Genomic DNA, 8,842 nt, shown 5'->3' on the forward strand with positions numbered 1-8,842 from the left:
TTGCTGCGTGGATATCGTGCAAGTACTTGGAAGGCTGAAGGCCTTCCTTAAGAGCAGAGAGTGCTATTAACTGTTAAGCTAGCTCTCTGGCTCTCCGGCTCTCCAGCTCGCTTCTCTGAATCTCCTGCTCCTCCTCTCCCTCCTCCTTTTTTTTTCTTTTTTCTTTTTTAACACGAGCTATGATGACGGTTTATTTGCCCTTCTGGGCTTTGATCTTCCGCAGATAGAACTCCTCCAGCTCCTTGCCTTCGAGCACTTAGCCATCTGCTCTGCCACACTGGTCTGGTCTTGAGGCAATACAGGTGAGAAGCTTGCCCTGCTGGGACTGTTCCTCCAGAAGACTGCTGCTGCTTTTGGCATTCTTGTTCCTTTCGTCGTATTTCTTTTGAATTTTTTGATCGTTTTTTTTTTTTGTTTAAAATCTCTTCCTCCTCAGGAGTTAGCTTCACCCTCTTCTTGCGGCCCAGGGGCGGTGCATAGTGGGACTCGTACCACTGTCGGTACGATGTGCTGTCAATAAGCACAATGCAATTCTTCACCAGGGTCTTGGTGCGGACAAGCTTGCTATTGGATGCATTGTAAACAACATCAATAATACTTGTTTTGCAAGTACAACACTCAAAGCCCCAGGAAAAGTTCCCCACATCCAATCTCAGAGCACGGTACTTCTTATTGCCTCCTCGAACTCCGACTGTGTATATACGGCGAGGGTCAATCTTAGTGCTGGAGACCAGCTGTCCAAGCTCATACTTCCGCTTCTTGTGGTAGGGTTTTCTCCTACCCCCAGTCTTGCGGCACTTGTGCCAGTTGTCCCGAGAGATGGCCATCGCTCGGCGCTGGCTGGAAAGAGGCTCCTCCTCCTTCTTTATTGAGATAATTTTCAGGTTGTTCTGTATTATTAAGAATCCAAAAGAGCAAGGTAAAACATGATAGGGAGAAGCCACCAGGTATATCAAAGCACAGCACCTGATTTTGACAGCAGTATAAACAGTTCATACAGGGTGACAAAATGTCAGGTGGAGTATAGAGATAGAGGGGGAGGAGTTTTTGGAAACAGTTTGTAAAGTTTGCCTTCCATATTCTGGGTGTCATCAGCTGATAGTTTGGGTATTTGAGAAGTGTGTGCAGTTTGGTGGAGATAGGATAAGGAGGGAACTGTGATGAACAATGGTGGAATAGAACCGGAGAATTGCACTATGTCGCGGTTGCAGACATATACCCTGTTTCTCACACTTCTAGGTGAAGGAGAGGCAGCTATGGAAATGTATCTATGGAGTCTATGTTCATTTATGCATTTATTTGTTATCAGGATACAACAAAGAGATACCTTGTCCCTGTTGTCCTTGCCCGCATTGCTTCCAGAGAAAACAAAATGTGCCCTCACTGCTATTCTCCCCTTGAGGCTTAGGGTGGAGGATGAGATCTGATATACGTTGAGAACTGAGGGGCTGCATTTGTTATTTCTCTCACTGAAGTGACCAAATACTAAATGGAGAGAGGGTTTATTTTAGCTTACAATTTAATGTGAAACAGTCTGTTGTGGCAAAGAAGCTACTGGACATTGCAGCAGAGCAGGGAAATGGCTGGTCACATATTACCCACAATCAGGATGCAGAGTAATTGTTTCTCTGCTTCCTTTCAGTATAGGACCCTGAAATGGAGCCACCGTATCAAAGCGAGTCTTCCTCCCCTCAGTTGAACCTTTCTGAACGCTCACAGTCACTCATGGGGTTTGTTTACTAAGTTATTCTAGGTCCTGTCAAGTTAATAAACAATAACAATAATGGAGGTCCTAGTGAGCCACCTGCGCCCAGCTGAGAGTATTTCCCTCCCCAAAGTACTTTTCAACATATACTACAATAAGCTATGGTGTTCAGGGACTGCAGCAATTTCCTACTCTCATTGGTTTCTGGTTTCTGTGGCATAAGTCCAGGATCTCTTCTCTTATGTAAATAGGTCGGGTAGTCTGAGAATATAAAAAAGAGCTTTAAAGGGTGATAAATATGCCCAGGAGCGGCAGGACCCCTGCCTGAGACACCACCAGAACCTGAAGGAAACAGACCGGATAAACAGTTCTCTGCACCCAAATCCCGTGGGAGGGAGAGCTAAACCTTCAGAGAGGCAGACAAGCCTGGGAAACCAGAAGAGACTGCTCTCTGCACACACATCTCGGACGCCAGAGGAAAAAGCCAAAGACCATCTGGAACCCTGGTGCACTGAAGCTCCCGGAAGGGGCAGCACAGGTCTTCCTGGTTGCTGCCGCTGCAGAGAGCCCGTGGGCAGGACCCCACGAGCGAACTTGAGCCCCGGGACCACAGGTAAGACCAACTTTTCTGCTGCAGGAAAGCTGCCTGGTGAACTCAAGACACAGGCCCACAGGAACAGCTGAAGACCTGTAGAGAGGAAAAACTACACGCCCGAAAGCAGAACACTCTGTCCCCATAACTGACTGAAAGAGAGGAAAACAGGTCTACAGCAGTCCTGACACACAGGCTTATAGGACAGTCTAGCCACTGTCAGAAATAGCAGAACAAAGTAACACTAGAGATAATCTGATGGCGAGAGGCAAGCACAGGAACTCAAGCAACAGAAACCAAGACTACATGGCACCATCAGAGCCCAATTCTCCCATCAAGACAAACATGGAATATCCAAACACACCAGAAAAGCAAGATCTAGTTTCAAAGTCATTTTTGATCATGATGCTGGAGGACTTCAAGAAAGACATGAAGAACTCCCTTAGAGAACAAGTAGAAGCCGACAGAGAGGAATCGCAAAAATGCCTGAAAGAATCGCAAAAATCCCTGAAAGAATTCCAGGAAAACATAAATAAACAAGTAGAAGCCCATAGAGAGGAGACACAAAAATCCCTGAAAGAATTCCAGGAAAACATAAATAAACAAGTAGAAGCCCATAGAGAGGAGACACAAAAATCCCTGAAAGAATTCCAGGAAAACACAATCAAACAGTTGAAGGAATTAAAAATGGAAATAGAAGCAATCACGAAAGAACACATGGAAACAACCCTGGATATAGAAAACCAAAAGAAGAGACCAGGAGCTGTAGATACAAGCTTCACCAACAGAATACAAGAGATGGAAGAGAGAATCTCAGGAGCAGAAGATTCCATAGAAATCATTGACTCAACTGTAAAAGATAATGTAAAGCGGAAAAAGCTACTGGTCCAAAACATACAGGAAATCCAGGACTCAATGAGAAGATCAAACCTAAGGATAATAGGTATAGAAGAGAGTGAAGACTCCCAGCTCAAAGGACCAGTAAATATCTTCAACAAAATCATAGAAGAAAACTTCCCTAACCTAAAAAAAAGAGATACCCATAGACATACAAGAAGCCTACAGAACTCCAAATAGATTGGACCAGAAAAGAAACACCTCCCGTCACATAATTGTCAAAACACCAAATGCACAAAATAAAGAAAGAATATTAAAAGCAGTAAGGGGAAAAGGTCAAGTAACATATAAAGGGAGACCTATCAGAATCACACCAGACTTCTCGCCAGAAACTATGAAGGCCAGAAGATCCTGGACTGATGTCATACAGACCCTAAGAGAACACAAATGCCAGCCCAGGTTACTGTATCCAGCAAAACTCTCAATTAACATTGATGGAGAAACCAAGATATTCCATGACAAAACCAAATTTACACAATATCTTTCTACAAATCCAGCACTACAAAGGATAATAAATGGTAAAGCCCAACATAAGGAGGCAAGCTATACCGTAGAAGAAGCAAGAAACTAATCGTCTTGGCAACAAAACAAAGAGAATGAAAGCACACAAACATAACCTCACATCCAAATATGAATATAACGGGAAGCAATAATCACTATTCCTTAATATCTCTCAACATCGGAGGGAGAGCTAAACCTTCAGAGAGGCAGACAAGCCTGGGAAACCAGAAGAGACTGCTCCCTGCACACACATCTTGGACGCCAGAGGAAAAAGCCAAAGACCATCTGGAACCCTGGTGCACTGAAGCTCCCGGAAGGGGCGGCACAGGTCTTCCTGGTTGCTGCCGCTGCAGAGAGCCCCTGGGCAGCACCCCACGAGCGAACCTGAGCCTCGGGACCACAGGTAAGACCAAATTTTCTGCTGCAAGAAAGCTGCCTGGTGAGCTTGGGACACACGGAAGCAGAATTTCTCTAGGACCGGGCACTTTCTGTGTTTACCGGAAGTCCCACACCCGCCGATCCCGGCCCGCAGCAGCTCTCTGCTCCCAGACCCGGTGAGAGAGAGACCCAACCGCCTGGTCAGGTGGGCACTCCTGAGGTTGCAGAGCGGAAGAGACCACCAACACTGCTCACCCCTGCCCACATCCCTGGCCCAAGAGGAAACTGTATAAGGCCTCTGGGCTTCCGTGGGGGAGGGCCCAGGAGCGGCAGGACACCGGCCTGAGACACCGCCGGAACCTGAAAGAAACAGACCGGATAAACAATTCTCTGCACCCAAATCCCGTGGGAGGGAGAGCTAAACCTTCAGAGAGGCAGACAAGCCTGGGAAACCAGAAGAGACTGCTCCCTGCACACACATCTCGGACGCCAGAGGAAAAAGCCAAAGACCATCTGGAACCCTGGTGCACTGAAGCTCCCGGAAGGGGCGGCACAGGTCTTCCTGGTTGCTGCCGCTGCAGAGAGCCCCTGGGCAGCACCCCACGAGCGAATCTGAGCCTCGGGACCACAGGTAAGAACAAATTTTCTGCTGCAAGAAAGCTGCCTGGTGAACTCAAGACACAGGCCCACAGGAACAGCTGAAGACCTGTAGAGAGGAAAAACTACACGCCCGAAAGCAGAACACTCTGTCCCCATAACTGACTGAAAGAGAGGAAAACAGGTCTACAGCACTCCTGACACACAGGCTTATAGGACAGTCTAGCCACTGTCAGAAATAGCAGAACAAAGTAAGACTAGAGATAATCTGATGGCGAGAGGCAAGCGCAGGAACCCAAGCAACAGAAACCAAGACTACATGCCATCATCGGAGCCCAATTCTCCCACCAAAACAAACATGGAATATCCAAACACACCAGAAAAGCAAGATCTAGTTTCAAAATCATATTTGATCATGATGCTGGAGGACTTCAAGAAAGACATGAACACACTTAGGGAAACACAGGAAAACATTAATAAACAAGTAGAAGCCTACAGAGAGGAATCGCAAAAATCCCTGAAAGAATTCCAGGAAAACACAATCAAACAGTTGAAGGAATTAAAAATGGAAATAGAAGCATTCAAGAAAGAACACATGGAAACAACCCTGGATATAGAAAACCAAAAGAAGAGACAAGGAGCTGTAGATACAAGCTTCACCAACAGAATACAAGAGATGGAAGAGAGAATCTCAGGAGCAGAAGATTCCATAGAAATCATTGACTCAACTGTCAAAGATAATGTAAAGCGGAAAAAGCTACTGGTCCAAAACATACAGGAAATCCAGGACTCAATGAGAAGATCAAACCTAAGGATAATAGGTATAGAAGAGAGTGAAGACTCCCAGCTCAAAGGACCAGTAAATATTTTCAACAAAATCATAGAAGAAAACTTCCCTAACCTAAAAAAAGAGATACCCATAGACATACAAGAAGCCTACAGAACTCCAAATAGATTGGACCAGAAAAGAAACACCTCCCGTCACATAATTGTCAAAACACCAAACGCACAAAATAAAGAAAGAATATTAAAAGCCGTAAGGGAAAAAGGTCAAGTAACATATAAAGGGAGACCTATCAGAATCACACCAGACTTCTCGCCAGAAACTATGAAGGCCAGAAGATCCTAGACTGATGTCATACAGACCTTAAGAGAACAAAAATGCCAGCCCAGGTTACTGTATCCAGCAAAACTCTCAATTTACATTGATGGAGAAACCAAGATATTCCATGACAAAACCAAATTTACACAATATCTTTCCACAAATCCAGCACTACAAAGGATAATAAATGGTAAAGCCCAACATAAGGAGGCAAGCTATACCGTAGAAGAAGCAAGAAACTAATCGTCTTGGCAACAAAACAAAGAGAATGAAAGCACACAAACATAACCTCACATCCAAATATGAATATAAAGGGAAGCAATAATCACTATTCCTTAATATCTCTCAATATCAATGGCCTCAACTCCCCAATAAAAAGACATAGATTAACAAACTGGATACGAAACGAGGACCCTGCATTCTGCTGCCTACAGGAAACACACCTCAGAGACAAAGACAGACACTACCTCAGAGTGAAAGGCTGGAAAACAACTTTCCAAGCAAATGGTCAGAAGAAGCAAGCTGGAGTAGCCATTCTAATATCAAATAAAATCAATTTTCAATTAAAAGCCATCAAAAAAGATAAGGAAGGACACTTCATATTCATCAAAGGAAAAATCAACCAAGATGAACTCTCAATCCTAAATATCTATGCCCCAAATACAAGGGCACCTACATACGTAAAAGAAACCTTACTAAAGCTCAAAACACACATTGCACCTCACACAATAATAGTGGGAGATTTCAACACCCCACTCTCGTCAATGGACAGATCATGGAAACAGAAATTAAACAGTGATGTCGACAGACTAAGAGAAGTCATGAGCCAAATGGACTTAACGGATATTTATAGAACATTCTATCCTAAAGCAAAAGGATATACCTTCTTCTCAGCTCCTCATGGTACTTTCTTCAAAATTGACCATATAATTGGTCAAAAAACGGGCCTCAACAGGTAGAGAAAGATAGAAATAATCCCATGCGTGCTATCGGACCACCACAGCCTAAAACTGGTCTTCAATAACAATAAGGGAAGAATGCCCACATATACGTGGAAATTGAACAATGCTCTACTCAATGATAACCTGGTCAAGGAAGAAATAAAGAAAGAAATTAAAAACTTTTTAGAATTTAATGAAAATGAAGATACAACATACCCAAACTTATGGGACACAATGAAAGCTGTGCTAAGAGGAAAACTCATAGCGCTGAGTGCCTACAGAAAGAAACAGGAAAGAGCATAAGTCACCAGCTTGACAGCACACCTAAAAGCTCTAGAACAAAAAGAAGCAAATACACCCAGGAGGAGTAGAAGGCAGGAAATAATCAAACTCAGAGCTGAAATCAACCAAGTAGAAACAAAAAGGACCATAGAAAGAATCAACAGAACCAAAAGTTGGTTCTTTGAGAAAATCAACAAGATAGATAAACCCTTAGCCAGACTAATGAGAGGACACAGAGAGTGTGTCCAAATCAACAAAATCAGAAATGAAAAGGGAGACATAACAACAGATTCAGAGGAAATTCAAAAAATCATCAGATCCTACTATAAAAACCTATATTCAACAAAATTAGAAAATCTTCAGGAAATGGACAATTTCCTAGACAGATACCAGGTATCGAAGTTAAATCAGGAACAGATAAACCAGTTAAACAACCCCATAACTCCTAAGGAAATAGAAGCAGTCATTAAAGGTCTCCCAACCAAAAAGAGCCCAGGTCCAGACGGGTTTAGTGCAGAATTCTATCAAACCTTCATAGAAGACCTCATACCAATATTATCCAAACTATTCCACAAAATTTAAACAGATGGAGCCCTACCGAATTCCTTCTACGAAGCCACAATTACTCTTATACCTAAACCACACAAAGACACAACAAAGAAAGAGAACTTCAGACCAATTTCCCTTATGAATATCGACGCAAAAATACTCAATAAAATTCTGGCAAACCGAATCCAAGAGCACATCAAAACAATCATCCACCATGATCAAGTAGGCTTCATCCCAGGCATGCAGGGATGGTTTAATATAAGGAAAACCATCAACGTGATCCATTATATAAACAAACTGAAAGAACAGAACCACATGATCATTTTATTAGATGCTGAGAAAGCATTTGACAAAATTCAACACCCCTTCATGATAAAAGTCCTGGAAAGAATAGGAATTCAAGGCCCATACCTAAACATAGTAAAAGCCATATACAGCAAACCAGTTGCTAACATTAAACTAAATGGAGAGAAAATTGAAGCAATCCCACTAAAATCAGGGACTAGACAAGGCTTCCCACTCTCTCCCTACTTATTCAATATAGTTCTTGAAATTCTAGCCAGAGCAATCAGACAACAAAAGGAGATCAAGGGGATACAGATCAGAAAAGAAGAAGTCAAAATATCACTATTTGCAGATGACATGATAGTATATTTAAGTGATCCCAAAAGTTCCACCAGAGAACTACTAAAGCTGATAAACAACTTCAGCCAAGTGGCTGGGTATAAAATTAACTCAAATAAATCAGTTGCCTTCCTCTATACAAAAGAGAAACAAGCCAAGAAAGAAATTAGAGAAACGACACCCTTCATAATAGACCAAAATAATATAAAGTACCTCGCTGTGACTTTAACCAAGCAAGTAAAAGATCTGTACAATAAGAACTTCAAGACACTGAGGAAAGAAATTGAAGAAGACCTCAGAAGATGGAAAGATCTCCCATGCTCATGGATTGGCAGGATTAATTTAGTAAAAATGGCCATTTTACCAAAAGCAATCTACAGATTCAATGCAATCCCCATCAAAATACCAATCCAATTCTTCAAAGAGTTAGACAGAACAATTTGCAAATTCATCTGGAATAACAAAAAACCCAGGATAGCTAAAGCTATCCTCAACAATAAAAGGACTTCAGGGGGAATCACTATCCCTGAACTCAAGCAGTATTACAGAGCAATAGTGATAAAAACTGCATGGTATCGGTACAGAGACAGACAGATACCAATGGAATAGAATTGAAGACCCAGAAATGAACCCACACACCTATGGTCACTTGATTTTTGACAAAGGAGCCAAAA

At 42.7% G+C, this 8,842-nt stretch overlaps 1 pseudogene; it reads right to left on the reverse strand.

The window, feature by feature from the left end:
• Positions 1-190: 190 nt before the first annotated feature.
• On the reverse strand, positions 191-852 carry LOC134483999 (small ribosomal subunit protein eS8-like; annotated as a pseudogene).
• Between the last annotated feature and the right edge of the window lie 7,990 nt (positions 853-8,842).

The sequence above is a fragment of the Rattus norvegicus genome, chromosome X, assembly GCF_021556685.1.
Source record: "Rattus norvegicus strain SHRSP/BbbUtx chromosome X, alternate assembly SHRSP_T2T, whole genome shotgun sequence".
NCBI lineage: Eukaryota > Metazoa > Chordata > Mammalia > Rodentia > Muridae > Rattus > Rattus norvegicus.